This window comes from Botryllus schlosseri, chromosome 3 (assembly GCF_051294905.1).
Source record: "Botryllus schlosseri isolate E-star chromosome 3, Bs_hap1, whole genome shotgun sequence".
In the NCBI taxonomy this organism is placed as follows: domain Eukaryota; kingdom Metazoa; phylum Chordata; class Ascidiacea; order Stolidobranchia; family Styelidae; genus Botryllus; species Botryllus schlosseri.
The window spans coordinates 1,375,057-1,393,727 of NC_137238.1; the positions used below are offsets into that span (position 1 = coordinate 1,375,057).

At 40.8% G+C, this 18,671-nt stretch overlaps 1 pseudogene; it reads right to left on the reverse strand.

The window, feature by feature from the left end:
* Window positions 1-1,356: 1,356 nt before the first annotated feature.
* On the reverse strand, window positions 1,357-3,514 carry LOC145435352 (uncharacterized; annotated as a pseudogene).
* Window positions 3,515-18,671: the final 15,157 nt, after the last annotated feature.

Sequence of the window (18,671 nt, forward strand, 5' to 3'; positions counted from 1 at the left end):
TCAGAACAATCGGATAACCGCGACACAATGGCCATAACAATGACCCGTTGCGACTATCCGATTGCTCGAACAATGCCGTCGTTTGCTTGCTATCTGGACTCTCATTATATGTCTCTGATACATATAGTATATTATGCTGATAGCGCAACGAACTTTGCTAAAACCTTCAAGAGTGACTGTGGCTCACAAGCTAATTTTCGTGTTTTACAATCTGCAATTTCACATTAGTACTCTCCTTGAATATTTTTGGATATGGTGATGCTATTTGTATTAATTGGGTTCACGCCATAGTATTTCACTTTGTGTCCTAATGCAGTCCCATACATGGGTTTCTCGAATAGCAGGTTGACATTCCTTCTCTCTAAGAATTACGTAATAGTGTAAAAAATGAGCATGCGTAATACGTTTCTTAGAATTTCATAATCCAAAGTTCATGTGCTCACCATACAATTTATTTTTGGGGTCGGGCAAAAAATATTCGAGAACCTCTGCTTTATAGACGATATACGCTTTGCGACTTATGTTCCATTTTATTGAACAAGATAACTGCAACAATACAGCTTGTACCGGTACATCGTTTAATTATCAATGATCAGAGAGGATGAGATTTTGTACCGTTTTTTTTTTTTTGGGGGGTATTCATGGTGTTTCTCGACTGCTATGGTCATTTACACCAGGCCGATATTCTTTTGTATTTTCCGTAACTGCCGACTTATAGCACGGCCCACCTCTAGGCTTTTGTAAGACACCGCTGACGCGGATGAGGTGGCGAGGAGGAATTTTGTACCGTATTATTAGTATGATAACTGTAACAATACAACTGGTACATCATTTAATTGTCAATCATCATAGAGGATGGGATCTAGTTGGTATTATACATATTTTATTATTCAATTATGCCAACAGCAACAGATAGTGATGAGATTAAAGGATAGGACTCAGGTATTGAAATGACATGAAGTCGTTCAACCAGACGACTATTTGGCCAAGGTCATCATATATCTAGTAGGGTTTGTGTCGAATCCAGTCCTGCCTGGTGTAGTATTGGCAGCTAAATGGAGAAATTGATAATGATTCAACCATTGCAGTTGATGATAGGATAGAGTCATAATTTCAGCACTTCAATCATAAGGAAGAGACGCCAAGAAATACCGTCATTTTCGTCGGCTAATAGCTATTTGATATCCATATGGATGATTTATATTGATATGGGTACTTTCACCATCCTCGTTGTACGCCAAGAGACGAAATTGGCAGTCCCATAGTAAAGCATATAGCAACAAAACGGATTTGGGTCGAGTTATCTTTATCGCCACCGCGTGTCCAAAATGAAGTGGGTTCAACTTCTTCAACAATTCATTTATTTTAAACATTGAGCTAGATGTCACGAAAAGTTGAACGTCAACTTAACTAAAGTTCACTGCCTGAACTTGTCGTGAAAAGTCACTGATGCATATATTTTGCATTCTTCACACAGTCTTCACTGTCACAGTCTCCGCTGAAAGCATTCCAGAGTGCATCTGCTCCTTGATCTTGTGCGGCAGGACACTCAACTGATCCACCTTCTTTTATAGTTGTTCAAAGCCATGAAAAACAATGCTGTTTTCGACAGGTGCACAATTGTTGCTTGGGCCATCGTCAGTGTCATTTTCCGTCTGCATCGTTTTCAAGGTATACATTGGTATTTTAACGTTGACGGTCAGACGAAATCATACAATACAAAAAAGGTGGACCTGACTCGAAAGAAGAATCCTAATAAATCGATATCCTCACTACCATGATCAACATTACCAATAACTAATAAATCCATATTACGTAAACAAACAACATCAATTTCCATTCCTTCTCGCCATCTCATCCGTGTAAGCAGCGTCTTATAAAAGTCAAGAAGTGGGCAGTGCCAAAAGTCGGCGGCTACGGGATAGAAATGAAGAAATATGGCCTGGTGTAAATGATCATAGTAGTCGACAAACGCCACGAATACCTCAAACAAACAAACCCATTCCACTCTACGCGGCAAGCTGCCTTTGTTGCTGCCTCCCTACTAAAGATTATACCTTTGAATCTGCCCAGTTGTTTCTTCGCGAGTCCATCTATGGCACTTTTGACGCTCTTGAAACGAGAAACCCAGTTTATTGAATTGAAATTGGACATAGCTGAAAAAACTCACTCTCTTTATGGCTGTTGCCACATGTGTGCATTCACTAGTTTTTCGTTTTTGGCGTGCGACATATATCGGCTGCATTCACAACTTTTTTCTTTATTGGCGTTCGTGAAGATGTCATCTCGTATTGCGCATCACTTGAAGAAGCATGGATCCGTGTTTCGTGTATATTTTCCGATATGTCAGACTGTTTCTCGGGAGAGTCTAAATGCCCACCCTTTTTAGAATCCCTTTGTTCACAGGTTTGATCAGGTGATTGTGATTTTCCATCATCTGCAACGAAATAACATAACTTAAGATGAGAAGCTCCGCTATGTTCACTGATTCGTAAGTAGTGTCTAAAATACGTAACTCAAAACACGAATACTCTCGCATTACATTCATCATTTATTACCATAATCAGTTTGGGGAAGTGAAGAATTGTAATAATCATATGCATTTATATGCACTATTCAAGTCAGTACCATGCATATTGCCGACGTACTTGGCAACCTTCGTAATTTCTCGAATTCCAGGTGGTCGCTGATACACATTTTTGTTCATTTCCGCTGAATGCCCCATATGGCTGTAGAATGCATGTCGCTGATCTTCAGGTATGTCGAGATTGGCGTAGGGGTCGATGCTCTGTGACGCATTCAAGTCGCTTTTATGTGCGTGTCCAATCCCGCTGCTTTGGCCACACTTTGTACATTATGATATTCACTAGCATGTACGTCAGAGTGGCGTGTACTTGCAAATATAAACATATTTTTTACGCTTATTTGGCATTCTTTGCGTACACCTTCGTCTGCTAGGAAATCAAGCCCTTTGACGCAGTTTGGTGGCACCAACACTGGAACCAAATGGTTTATCCCTTTCCCACATTGGTATATAACCTTGAGATTCTGCCACAGAACCTGTTCATTGGATCACAAGCCTTCGGTTCTCTGTAAATTGATCCCTTTTTCGTTTTTACTATCGATCCAGTCGATCCTTGATGTGAAGACGACTTGGCTCACCACCTCTCCTGGCATTAAACAAGATTAACCTGGAAATTACCAAGTCCCTGATGAAAATGATTTTTTCTGCATATGAGGCATCATACTAGTCAGCAAGTAGTGTCTCAAGTTGTTTCACCGTATAATCCCTTAGTCGTTTAACTTGGCCTTCATTCGGAAGTCTGGTTAGCTTTCTCAAATTTTCGATTCTACTATGTGCTGCCTGGTACTCTGCGTCTGCGAATATGACAGACCATTGCATCTTCATTACATCTTCAAATTTTATGATATCTTCTGCATCTTTGTCGATATCCTGTGTTAAATAGTGTGCTTTCAGTCGTTTTACTGTGGTTTTCAGCAAATTTGAAATCATCAGTTGTAGCCCGTATTTCAAGTTTCCTTCATTATCGACAGTTATGTTCGTGCATTTTACGTTGGTTTCGTTTGTCTCATATTTGTCTAGGATTAGTAATTACCGCCAATCATTATTTCCTCGTGTGTTGTGCTTCGTATTTAAGCCCTGTGTTCTGTTGTCTACTGGTCTTTCGTTCAACTGAACTCTGGATCGTGTGACCTGTCTTAAAATTATTTTGATGCACAATATACTGATTTCATATTGCAACCTCGTCGTATTGAGTTATTGTTCGAACGAGATCAAGAACGTAACAATTGGTGTCAAAGTCGGATTCATGATTATTTCTGCGACGAAGATAAAGCATGGATTCAGGTATATTGAAGCTTCTCGAGAAGCAGCAGGCAATGATGGCGAGCTTACATGAAACAATGGCAAATCAAAATGCACAGCGTAAAGAAGAGATGGCACCGCACAAAGAGGATTTGGCGCAGCAAAAGCAGCATCATCAGCAAGCCATATCGCAATTAGCGCAGAGGTTGAGTCCCGGTGCGTCAACATCCGAAGCTACCGCCCCCAAATTTGATTCGTTCGTAAAATCAAAGGAGAAATGGGACCAATATCTGCAACGATTCAACCATCACCAAGCAATTTACGGCATTTCCAATATGGAGAAAAAAAGCGTGTCTTCTCTCATGGGTCGGACCTGAAACGTACTCGCTCCTACGTAATTTGATTAGTGCTGCTGATGTCAGTGCACAAGCTTTCGACGCGTTGACTATATACTCCAGGGTCTCAATTCATGTGCAAGCAGCCAGGTAGGAATTTCACAATTGCCCGCCGATTTCAGCAAATAATTTTTCGCGGTCGGAGGAGCTCAGAACCGTTTGCGGTATAGTGATATGGAAGCGAACACATCAAGAAATATCCCTGTTAGCAAACCGTACACATATTGTATAGGGATAACGATGAAATATACCATATCATCAATCATCGAAGCATTGCGAAACATTACTCCTCATAAAACTGACTCAATTGATAACGCTACGCATAATGATGGATATTTCCTTTTCAAAACTTGGTGTCGGCATTAAAAATATTTCGCGCTCGAATCAACAATTTAGGACTTTTAATCATTGCTCTGCTCTAATAGTAAATTAACTGAAATGTTTTATTGGCTGTTAATAGTTGAATAGAGATTATACTTCTAGTTTCAACTTCAACATGGATATACTGTAGGCCTACTTCAAGCGAAACAACTAATATTATGCTACTCGTATAAGAAGCTATATGAGCATTTATCACTAAACTGATTCATTTTTGAAGATACGAGGAAGAAACATACCAACAATATGTATAATTTAGGGTTATCATACGTCCTCTCTTGAAAGGATTTGTCCGCTTTTTAGGCCATTCTGAAAATGTCCTCGAAGGACGCCCTTTGTCCTCTTTTTTTTGGAGGATTTTTGTCATATATATAGCGAAATCCGACTGAGATGCCGTAAATCAGCACCGAAGTGACGCTCTGGTGGATATTTCGGGAGCTGAGCGGAAAGTTGACATTTTTTTAGTCAACCACACGACAATGTGAGCGAAAAAATGTATTTTGGCATCGGGCGAGAAAGATGACCCACCAAATCGGTAAAATTTACCGTTTTTTGAGAATTCTCCTCCGGTTTTGCAAGTCTGAAAAGGTGTCCTCTTTTTAGATCTCCAAAATATGGTAACCCTAGTATAATTGTATGTACGCATATAAATTACGATGACCGAAACGGATGGCTCTTAGTCCATGTCGCGGAAAGCCCGCAGAACAACCCCCAGCTTAATGTATTGGGCAGATGTAAATTTGCAATTATAATTTAATTGAAAGACTACTGTCATCCAATGCCCTAGAGCAGTGATTCTCAAACTTTTTGTCTTCGCGGAACCCTTTTCGACAGTCACTGACCCCTCGGATTCCCTCAAGTTTTCGTTCAAAATTAGCTCAAATATCGTGCAACCGTCTTCTGTCTTGTGCGAATAATAATTGCAGGCTAATGATAAACAGCCACAAAATGACTTTTATAGAAAATAACATTACACTTCATGTGGAAATTGGGTAGATTTTTTTTATTTCGAAGCGTTTTGCAGCTGTATTTATTGTCTTGAAAATCCGTATCTTCGATTTGATATGAACGAGTGCCGAAAATCTATTTTCACAAAGAACGTGGTGGCGAATGAAATATTAACGCGTAATGCTTTCGGTGAATGTTTTTACTGTGAGTTTTCAATGATCTTGTTGTGTTCCTCTTAAACTATTTCTTGATCATATACCGAAGAAGGCTATACCGATGCAGCACAAGTACGACCACGTTTATTCACGACCAAACCTTAACAGAACTACGACACACAAACTAACGACGGCAGGAACACAGAAAAACAATCAACGAGCACGAGTCATCATCGGTAAACGCAAAGAAATTCCACAACAGATCTTATCACGTCCAGCCTAGTCATCTCTATCTAGCATCTCATCTTGAAGTTATTTAGTGGATGAAACAGGATAAAATGGATTTCGTGGCGAGGTTTCAATTCTTTCATTAGGACATATTTGGAAAATCATTCCCGTGTGCCTGTATATATGACGCGATGGATGAGGAAATACCCAACAGCCAGCAAACAACAAGAAACTTTCGGCAATTTCTTGTTTGCGGTTATTCTAATTAAAGCAGTGGTTTTCAACTGGGGTGCCGATTGGACTGCGGAGGAATGAAGCAATATGATTAGATAATTATGGTTACCGTCGACATATTAGAAAAGCTAGGGCGTACAAATTCTCAGTAGGTTTGAGAAGTGTTGTTCTTCAGTCAGCACCACTAAAATATGGAGCGGAACCAGCTTTCTAAATCTTGCTCTCATGGTACCCCGAAAAGCTGCATTGACGCAGACTATTTTTCGTTCTCAAGAGGTGCCTGTAGGTAAAAAGGTCAAGGACCCCTGAGCTAAATACATGCAAACAATTTTACCGTGATATCGACATTCAGAGCTCCCTTCCGTGACGCACGACGGGTAGCAAATTATTACGGACTTGCAGTTCCGAACGATACCGTGGTAACAAACCGTTTGACTCGACTATTTATCCAGAAATAATTTGAATCCCTATCAACGGTATATTTGGTACGTTTAGTTGTCGCTGAGTCATCCAGAAGTGTTTGTTTATCTGTTTGTATAATATTGTATGCGAACTTTTCACTTGTCGCTGAATCGATAAGATCGTCCATGGCAGTGCCTTTCAATCTTTTTTAAACTTCATTCGCATTTTTGTTGTAAAATAAATTTCATTCGCACACACTAATCGAAAATTGCAATGCGAAAAGAAGATGAAGATACTTAACAACATTTTTTCAGGTGTGCAACAAATTGGTTACTATGTAGATTAAGCTATCAAGTGTCTCATTAAAAAGGCGACATTTTCGCTCGTTTTGATTTCATCTATTCCACTGAAACCCTTCTCGGCCAAACAAGTTGTTGAGTTTATACAACAACGTCTACTAGTGCTTGAATGGCCAGGTCTTGATATCTGTTCTACACTCCTATCCAAAATAAAGCGTAGCCTACTTTTCGCGATAGAAAAATGCTTACTGGCAGAAATCGTTTTGGGAGCAGACACAAAGTTCCCGGAGGCTTCAGTTTGTGGATAGGGTGAAAAAAACACATGTTTGTGTTGGGGCTTTTGCCTTCCTTGTCTTGGTAAATAAGGTGCCAAACGATCAAGGTATAGTATAGGAACATTAGAGCTCGTTACTTTATGATACGTTGCTCCAGCTTTTTGTCTCGCGCGTGTATACGAGAAGAGCAAATAAACCCACGATACTGTGTGTTCTGCTCTTCATCTCAATCAAACTTAACAGTTAAATAACGGTAAAGCAGCTTTAAGACTACCACCAAAATCTGAGTTTTGTGGCATCTCGCGACCCGAACCTCACACATGAAAACGAATTCATTTTTAATATTTCAGTTGTTTGCTACGATTTCACGGATATGTATGACATACAGAACGCTCACACCATAATTTCACCCAACACAGCTCTACAAAACATGTCTGACGCACGCGAATTCAAATTAGGGCAATGAAATTGCTCTGCGTGCCGCTGTTGTAGGCTATTGCTGTCTACTCAGATTGCAAGAACGGGACTATTCCGTGCCGACAACGGAGCATATCCATATCGGAAGGTGTGACCATCCAGCATCGGTCAATTTTAGACCGATGTTTTGTCGCCGCTTACGTTTTTCGCACCGCATGTTATCAGCGGTTTGTTTGCCAAAACTTTATATTTTCATGTGCCCTGACGCAGAGGAGGTTGGCCCGAAATGAATGAGTCACATAGGCCGGAACTCACTAGTTCATCCCCACGATCTTCGACCATGTTCCCCAGAGAAACTAGACGGACAAATCATATCATGAATTCTCATGAGAATGCCATATTTTCTGCGTACTCGCTTATTGGCTACAGTACCCAACACAGTGGATATGTAAAAACTATCACAGGATTTTTGCGATGAATTAAATAAATATTGCACACATATTAACTGATAGCTCTGGGACCGTGTCGACCCAAAATTATACCCTTTGCGTCCACACTTTAATAACCCTTGGAGGGGTAAAATTTGCGGTACAGGAACTTGCTATTGTGAGTCTGTAATGATGATATCCTCGTGCCTCTCGCTAATCGAACAGTAATTACGAAAATATGATGATTGTTTAGTGAAAAAAAGCAGGAAGCCAATTCGACGTAATTTTTTCAGCGTGTTGCAGATTCAGACGGACGATTAGTGGTGCGTCGTTGTCAGACATGGGGTAATCGTGATTAGTAATCGTAATCGATTACGACGATTACAGCATTTTCAAGTAATCGTAATCGCAATCGATTACATTCGAAAAAATTCCGAAGTAATCGTAATCGACTACTTCCCATATCTAATCGATTTCTTTGCCCATGAACGATTACTTTTTATTCGCACAAGGACTATGACATAAACTGAACATTCGTCAACAAGGAGATATTATACCAGATTTATTGATAGCACAAATGTCTGATTTTTAAATGCCACTGCTCATTCTTACGTCAGAAGTATTAGCTTTGCTCGTCATTGCGTAAGAAGTATCCACACTCCAAAGCCACACATATGAAATAGGCATTCGATGTTCATCGTAGTGCGATTGTAAGAACACCTGTCATGCTATTCTGTATATCAGGTTATCAATGCACTCCAGACGCCACTTCCTTGCAGCAGGATAATAATCACCACTCTGCCTAGTTTCAAATAGTAACTTATAAGTACTGATGTCTGCATGGCTATGCTCAGTTAGACCGTTGTTGCTTAGCAGACAGTAGGCCCATGTACGTGCGTACTACGTACACTGGACAAAGATTTGAAATTTTGTACTCGTCAAACGAAAGAAAAATTACGATTTCCACAATGAATCTGCTGATATATATCATAAGCGAGCCGTTGTTCGCCGTTTCTCATAACGGCAGCTCGCAGTATCTGTATTAAGTGGAAGACAAAATTTCATGTACACCTTATCTTGTTCTCCTATGACTCTACCTGAAACGGTCTCCAATCGTAATTACCCAAGTCTTTTCTCAACATTTAGAGCTGCCGCCATATCCACCCGCTAATACACCACGGTAGCTTGAGTTGTAGGTGTAGCTAGAATCAGGACCAAAACAGCAAGTCGCACCATAACTCCAAACGTTATTCATAGGTCCCATGCGGTATTCAATTTTCAGGTTGATGACTGGATTTCGTCAGAGTATTGGTATTCACAATATATTACTATTCATTTTTAATCCTCTCAACCTCCGATGGTCAGATTTACTGGTAGAGCTGGGGGCACGTAATTCATAATTTTAACATGTGATATGTTGGTATAATTGCTTTATTGTATGTTGTTAATTCGTGACCTGCCATCTGTTATATAATCAAAATATAGTGTAGTCACCCTAGCGTAGCAGACTAAACTTTCGTGAGACGCACATACACATTGTCATGTCTTCATTCCTCTGTGGGTGCCCCGGTGGCATTTGTATGGTGGGACTGAGATTGAAACGTCAGGACTATTCGTTACGTCCATCCAGCTCGGCTATTGACAATGGACGCATATTCAAAGCTTCGGCCTAGCCTAGAACTAACTTTGGTAGTACACTTCGCGGAGTCGCATGTTGACCGAATTTCCATATATCTTTGGGTGGGGCGCCGAAATGCCTACTCCTATAACTTAGGCATGCTTTTATTCTTGAGGGAGAGACGAATGCATTTCAAAATCAAGTTATTTAGAGACAATAATTTGGAAAGCTCGAAGAACATTTTCAAGTTAATTACATCGCTCGAAAATATCCTATATAATTTATGTAACGAAATACTTTGGAGTTCCCTTCGAGCTCGCTCCCCACCAGCGTTTTAACCAAGTCACAAGGTTCCGAGTCACAAGTCAATCTCAGTTTATAGTTTTGACTCGAGAAAAGTCGAGTAATTTTTAATTCACCAACGAGTCAAATCCGAGCCCAAATCAGCTAGTACGGGGCCGAGTCCAAGTCAATATATGTTCACTGTTCAGTTTTCAGTTCAATTCGGTTCAACCCACTTTTCAACTCTGCTGAATGATATAGATGGCTCGCATTCATAATATAGTAATTTTCCCCAGTGTTAACACTTTCTGGCCTTATTTTTCAAGTATCAGGACAGATAGACGAATTATCAATAATGTGTTGACTTAACTATTCTTCGAAGTTACAATGAAATGTCTGTCTTGGCCGCCCGAGTCTCGAGTCGTATGACTTGGTTTGAGTCATGCATAATGACTTGAGTACAAGTCAAGTCAATGCAAAAATTGACTCGAGTCAGCAAAATCGCGACTTGAGTCATTACAACCCTGCTCCCCGCCCTATTAGTGAGTTGGGGGTGCGACAGTAACCGACCGGGCAAGAAATCAAATGGGTAGGTGCGATAAATTGTCATCTATAAAGTTGGACATTCGGTAGGCCTATATTATGACGTAACACGCAAATGATGTATCAACTATAAAGAAAGTTGTTATCTCATTACGCCTTTTCATCACAATCATTATATTTTCTACCAATATCTTCTAAGATTAGTTCTAAGAAGCAAAATAAATGTAATCGTGAGTAATCGTGATTACTTTTCGAATGTAATCGTAATCTACTACTTTCTGATTTTGCTGTAATCGTAATCGTAATCGCGTGATTCAGAAGTAATCGTAATCGCAATCGATTACATTCATGAAGTAATCACCCCATGTCTGGTCGTTGTTAGTTGAACAAGTTTTTACAATTGTTTTGCAACTGCAAAAGTTACACTGACCTTAAATTTCCTATTAGTTTCATTTGAATTATTCCCCGTCAGAAAAATCAATAATTATATTCACTATTCTCATTCGTAGGCTACTTGATCTGGATTTCCATTCGCCCGATTCGCACCACCTTCGCCATTCGCACTGAATTTTTTTTTCATTCGCACAAGTGCGAACCGTCACACAGGTTGAAGCACTGGTCCATGGTAAACGCAATAGGACGAACTAAAATCTGAAATTTACATTACCTGCAGAACTTGTTGCATGCAATCCGTCACTGGGATATTTGTTGTTTGATACGAAAACGTCAACTAAAATTAATGACAATTATAATTTATGAATTACAAATCTCTGTGTGGCTTAGCAATAATTACCAGAGACATCCATATATGTTGGAGTAGGTATTAGACATCATAGGGAAAAACTCATGTCTTTGGAGAGTTGTATTTGCGAATTTGATGGTTCAGATTTTCATGCGGCGTTCTTGTGTCAGCTTGCCATCCGCCTGTCTTATTTTGCGAGACGAAAAATTCTCGCCTAATAATGTATCTCTGTATAATATTGCGTCACCTAATGTAGATTGCATGCAGCTAGATAAAATCAGAAATGCCAATCATACTGTACTGAAAGAGATAATGAACTGGTTGGTAAAAGTCCTGAAATATTGTTTCTATGTGCCTTCTGCGATGCGTACTTATTGGATGGTTTCAAACGGCAATGGCATTTAGCATTTCTATCGACATATGCAGTATTCCACAAACTTGCTATTGCATCACATGGCACGTGAAAGATATCTTGCTCTAATATGGTCGACAGCGATCTTTCTTTGGGATAAAAGAAGGGTGTTTGTTTCTGTTCGCGACAACATTAATAAAGTTTGTAATAAAGGAATAAAGTCGCGCAGCACAAGATTGATATCGTTGGTCGTTGGTATTCTGCTCTGGTCCGAGTCCGACCCGATTTCCAGTTCTTCGTGTTTTTTTGTCTAAAAGAGGTACGAGATAAGTAGCAATCTAAATAATTGTTTCATCAGTATTATGAAAGTATAAGTGCACTTTTCATATGAGTACAGAATGGTGTGTATTTATATCAATGCATATACGCTATTCCATATCAATATTGAATTTTATTCACTCACCGACATGCCATGTTCTACAGCACACGCTACTAAAAATAACGCTCGATTTCTTTATATCAGAAGTCTCAAACTCAAATGTGCTCGCGGGCCAATTTCCTACTTATTGATGGCGCCCCGGGCTACAGTAACAATAATAATAGGGGAATTCAATGTATTTCCAAGTAGGACCTATCTGACGGGACCTTGCAGACTGACATTCCAAACGCACCGTAACAATGTGATTTACTATTGTGAGTTAACGCCTGGCTCGGAAAAATACCATTTTCAGATATTTGAATAAAATTGTTGCTGTACTTGGCATAGTTTGTCAAAACAATCACTTGTAGACACTATGCGAGAGTACAAATGCATCAGGACATCGTAAAAGCTGTCAACGTTGTAATTTTGCAGCTAGCAGACACTTGACGTGCCACAATTAAAGGTAGAATTTTACAATTTTACAAAGATTGGTCTGATATTGGAGCAGCACGGCCTTATCGAGATCTCGGGTATACTCCTGATAAGTATAGGCTATTGATCATGTCATTATCAAAGACAGATTGAATCAGCTTTAGATTATTGTCGGATATTTGAACAGATCAATAACAACTTTAATATAATGATTACTGTACCATAGTAATGTCCAATCGCCGAAGAATCCGTTGTGTTACAGCTGTGAAGCGAGGCTACGACTAATTTATACTCGCAAACATTTACTTGGCGATAATAACATTGACAAAGATACCCAAGATGGCACAGGATGTAGTCAATTATACATCAAGAGGGCAACACAATGGCAATGGTTGCCATTATGACCTGTTTAGATATCTAAATAATCTACGAAAGGCAAGCTACGACCTTTTGATATTGTACTATATTCCGTACCAGTTTGACAGTTCGCTGCGGCCGTAGCTGTATCAAGTCACGGCGTTCCGCGTCACAAAAGTCCTCCTCTGATTGTATCTTTTGACGCGACTCAACTCGAGTCATTTTTATTTAATCACCGATTGAGTCCGCGTTTGAGTAATGCTACAGAAGGTTGCGCACAAGTCCAAATCACAGTTTTCAGTACAAATCAGAAACGGGTCAGTTTTAACCATCATAAACAAGTATGTCACGTAAAATAGTCAATCTTCCACTGCGCCGTAATTCATGAAAGGGATATAATAGTAGCCTTGATTATTAGTTTTTGGCTTCTGGAGTACTTTTATAGCGAATTTTATGTTCTCAAATTTAAAAAATGGTAGTTAAATATTTTCGAATACTTCGAAATCCAAAATACCGTCGCGGGCCGCACAAAATGGTCTAGCGGGCCGCGTGTTTGAGACCTCAGCTGGATCGATGTGGTCATAGGGTCGCGAACCTTGATTCCGGTAATCAGGTCCTATAACAATAGGGTTATCATATTTGGGAATCCGGAAAAGAGGAAGCCCTTTACAAATCATAAAAGCCAGATTACTGGACTAGAAAACTGCTGATTCCTAAATTTGTACTAAAAATCGCGTGTTGACTAAAAAAGGCAACTTTTAAATTTGCACTAAATTCGTGTGTTAACTAAGAAAGGTCACTTTTCCCACTTGACTCCAGAAATACTTACTTTTTAAGGATATGCTGTTGACTAAAATAAGGCTACCTTACCGATTTCACTCCCAGAAAACCCCCCTTTTACCGGCATTGCGACTGATCTCCCAAATATAGGTCATTTAGACGCCCTCGAAGGGCATATTGTAACCTTATATAACAACCGTGTATGAACAGCTCGTGTACACTGTATTGCATAGGCTTCCAGTGTAACATCTATATAAATTCTAGTGTTTGTTTGTGTTATGTTCGTGCATTTACGTTTTAGTGTCGTGCAACTCTTTCTTTCCATAGGATTAGTAATTACCGCCAATCATTATTTCCTCGTGTGTCGTGCTTGTATTTATATCCTGTGTTCTGTTGTCTCGTGGTCTTTCATTTAACTGAACTCTGGATCGTGTCGCCTGTCTTAAAGTCATACTGCTGTTAATATATACTGATTACATATTGCAACCTCGTCGTATTGAGTTATTGTTCGAACAAGATCAAGAACATAACAATTGGTGTCAGAAGTCGGATTCATAGTTATTTCTGCGACAAGCATATATCATGGAAGCAACTCTTTCTTTCCATAGGATTAGTAATTACCGCCAATCATTATTTCCTCGAGTGTCGTGCTTGTTGTTGGTCCAAATCTTCTCTGTGCCGGGCATTTCGCGTCGCGAATTTCATTGCGAGTTAACGGCAAGCCATCGAATGCCATATTAATAGCATGAACGATCTCAGCGTTTTCACGAATTTCCAGTTCGTCAAACTCAGGGTCTGGACCCTTTGGTAGGCGAGATAAACCGTCGGCGTTTCCGTGCTGATTAGTCGGTTTATAGCGAATATCGTATTGCTAAGCCATGAGCGTTAGTGCCCATCGCTGTAAGCGTTGCGCTGTAATCACGGGAATTTTCTTGTCTGGCGACAAAATAGCTACAAGCGGTTTGTGGTCCGTTACGAGCGTAAATTTTCTACCATACAAGAATTGACGAAATTTAGTGACTCCGTGAATGATTGACAGAGCTTCCTTCTCGATTTGAGAGTAGGATTTTTGCGAATCGGAAAGCGTTTTCGATGCGTGCGCGATCGGTCTCTCTTCGCCATTGTGCTCGATTGAGAGGACAGCGCCGATTCCGAATTGAGAAGCATCAGTTGACAAAATGACCTGCTTGTTTACATCATAATGAGCTAACTGCGTAGCGTCGATTACGTCGTTTTTGAGAATGCGAAAAGCTGCATCACAGTCCGCATTCCAAATGAATGTCGCCTCTTTTTGGAGAAGACGGTACAAGGCAGCGGCTTTATTCGTAAAATTAGGAATAAACGCGCGATAATAATTGACTTTGCCCAGGAATGCCTGTAGCTGGCGAACATCCTGAGGTTTAGGCAACTGTTTGATTGCTTCAACGGATTTGTGAGACGGGCGTTTGCCGTCCTTGTCGATTATATGACCATGACCAAGGTACTCGATACTACCTTTGAAAAATTCGCATTTAGCGAAGTTGACAGTGAAACCGTATTCGGTGAGGCGCTCAAAGAGTAGCGAAAATTTGTCAAGTTGCGAAAATGATCGCGTTCATCAATGCCAGTAACGATTACGTCATCGATAAAACTAGCAACACCTTGTAAGCCGGCGATCATGGCATCAATACAGCGTTGAAAATTTGCGGGACTAGATGCGACTCCGAAACACATGCGTCGATAACGGAATAGACCGAATTGCGTGTTGATGACACACAAATTCTTCGCATCATCATCTAATTCTAGCTGAAAATAAGCATCGGCAAGATCAATTTTCGTGAAAATACAACCACCCTGTAACTTGTGAAGATTTCATCTAAGGAGGGCAGGGCATGTTGATCTATCTGAATTTGTTGATTCAATGCTTTGAAGTCACCACAAATGCGTACTGATCCATTTGATTTAGTGACGGCAACAATTGGTGCTGCCCAATCACTGTAATTGATTGGTTCGAGAATACCTTGATTGACTAATATATCCAATTCGGTTTGAACAGCGATTTGCCTTGCAAACGGCAAGGGACGTGGCTTGTTAAATACGGGCTTGGCATTAGGTTTCAAGTGAATTGTCACCTTTGTCTTGAATTGTCACCTTTGTCTTGGTGCATCGTCCTAATACAGAGAAAACGGAGGGAAATTTTGTCTGAAATTTGTTGTTCGAATCAGAAATATCCATAGTATTACATGATTGCGATTTGACCATCTGCGAGGAAATTGCATCCAAAGCAGACGTTCCCTTAGCGGTCATGGAGAAAACATCGCTCCAATCGAGACCAAAAATGTTTTGCCCACGGTGTTCGTCGAGAACTACCAATTTTAAGCCAACTCGAACCTCAGAACCCACCTGCACGGTTACAGTGCAAATACCTTTCACTTTCGGTGGCTTGTCGCCATACGCTACGAAAGAGCAATGGTATGCTGAGAGTTTCGGAGAGCCCAAAGTTTTGTACCCAGTCAATCCCACCATGGCGGAGGGTGCACCAGTGTCCCACTGTGTCGGCAACGGAATGCCTTTGATGCTGGAGTTGATCCAGAGCTGGTTTCCTACGCGTCGATATAGTTGATCGATGTCGAAGGAGAGGAGCGGCACTGAGCAGAAATTGACGGATGTGACCTGTTGCGTGATACTAGGTTTGGACATGCACACAGGTTTGATATGGCCTTTACGACCACATTTCAGACATACTGAATGTCGATATTGACAGTCTTTTCTCTGGTGATCGATGAAACAGCGGCTGCAGGATTTCACTTTGCGGGAAGTTGCCTTAATGGATTTGGAAGGTTTTTTCCCCTTCTGGTAACTTCCCGTCATTTTGTTGACGACGGAAGTGTCTTTACCGCTACTCTCGCCTTGGATAACCCTACCAGTTTCCAGTGCTCTCACGTATGTTGCGGCTACTTTGAGAACGTCGTCAAGGGATGGATTGGTTTGTGTTAGACAATGCCGTCTCACATCCGCGTGCGGCGTTTCTTTAATGATGAGATCGCGCATTAGCTCATCAACGTAGCTCTGATCACAACCATCTCTCGAGCATGTGAAGTTGCAATCTTTGGAGATTCCGCGTAGAGTAGCGATCCAATCGGCGTACGATTGTCCCGGCTGCATTTTGCAATTGTAAAATTCGTACCTGGCTGCTTGCACATGAATTGAGTCCTTGAAGTGTGTAGACAACTTCTCAGTCAACGCGTCGAAAGTTTGCGCACTGACATCAGCAGCACCAAACAAATTACGTAGGAGCGAGTACGTTTCAGGTCCAACCCATGAGAGCAGACACGCCCTTTTCTTCTCCATGTTGGAAATGCCGTAAATTGCAAGGTGATTGTTGAATCGTTGCAGATATTGGTCCCATTTCTCTTTTGACTTTACGAACGAATCAAACTTGGGAGCGGTAGCTTCAGATGTTGACGCACCGGGATTCAACCTCTGCACTAATTGCGATATGGCTTCCTCATGTTGCAGCCTCGTCGTATTGAGTTATTGTTCGAACAAGATCAAGAACATAACATGTCTGGAAGCGAAGCGGAGCGCTTCGCTTCGAGGCAGGGTGAAAAGACAGTGATACGATATGGCTGATTGCCAAATTAGAACAAAACGCATCGAATTTATTCGATGTGAATTGCGGCCCGCCATCCGTGACAATTGTTATGTTCGTGCATTTACGTTTTAGTGTCGTGCAACTCTTTCTTTCCATAGGATTAGTAATTACCGCCAATCATTATTTCCTCGTGTGTCGTGCTTGTTGTTGGTCCAAATCTTCTCTGTGCCGGGCATTTTGCTGCTCCAGCTCTTCTTTACGCTGTGTTGAGCAAGAGTTGTTTGTTTTGGGGTATTCATGGTGTTTGTCGACTACTATGGTCATTTACACCAGGCCGATATTCTTTGTATTTTCCGTAACTGCCGACTTATACCACGGCCCACCTCCAGGCTTTTTGTAAGACACCGCTGACGCGAATGAGGTGGCGAGGAGGAGCCTAGTTAAACCTCCATCACTTAGGTGTCCGGATTCTGAAGTCGACCTCGGTCGGACTCGAACCTGCACCCATTGGTGTTGCAGCCACGGATTATACCACTGCGCTCTCTCGTCATCTAAAGTCAACTGTAATGTAAAAATACATCAACTATAGGAGCCCTTAGCGCACGATTGTAGTCGCTGGTAATTAGGTAACTGCGATGCGAAAATTGGGAACTGGCGTCACATGAGAGAGAGCTTGGCTTCATGTCTCTATTTACGGTAGTACATCACAGAACGAATGCGCAATGCGCACTATGAGATTCGCTTCACGTTGACAAGCTAAAAACAGTCTACGTCAGTGGTTCCCAACCTGTGGTACGCGTACCACTAGTGGTACGCGAAGGTCTTTCAGGTGGTACGCGGGTAGATTCTGTTTTTTTTCAACCGAAGGGAGTTATTAGTTCAGGTGGGATTGATTTTGATTGTTTTGAACTTTTTTGACTAGTGGTGAAAAAACAATTCCATGCATCTCATCAACCCGGGCTGATAATCCCTAGTTTAATAGAATTTGTTATTACTAGGGTTATTTTTCTATACAAAATTGAGTGTTAAGTCAAAAAATGGTCAAAACTGTTTACAAAGTAAAAAAAAATTGACCCCTCCATTTCGTTTGTATCGTAGATTTTGATATTTTGCAGCTTGTAGCCCACTTTATACGTCTACCGTTGTAGGCGGCCCATTGTCTGCTCATCGTGGACCATAAACTATCAAACGAAACAAACATGTTGACAATTGACATGGTGTTATGCTCAACGTAACGCAATATCCTAAGTGAAGCAAGACTGCTTGGGCATTGCATGGTTATTTTATCAAGAAGCGCATGATGAATAATTGTGATGTATGACAACATTGTCAGAATGGAGCAACATGTTGCGTCACCAGCAGTGTACGCACAACTTCAGTGTTGTCAGCCAACAACTGCTGCTGTTAAACGGTATTTCTCCATCCTTGGCAAGCTACATAGTAAGGACAGACACTTTCTACCCGAGAATGTAGGAAATTATCTTTCGTTGTTGACAAAATTTGTCATTTTTCAGTCAAACTACTTCGCAAGGACAGACAGTCCCAACCAGAAATGAATATAAGTAGCACAATTTTAACATTATGT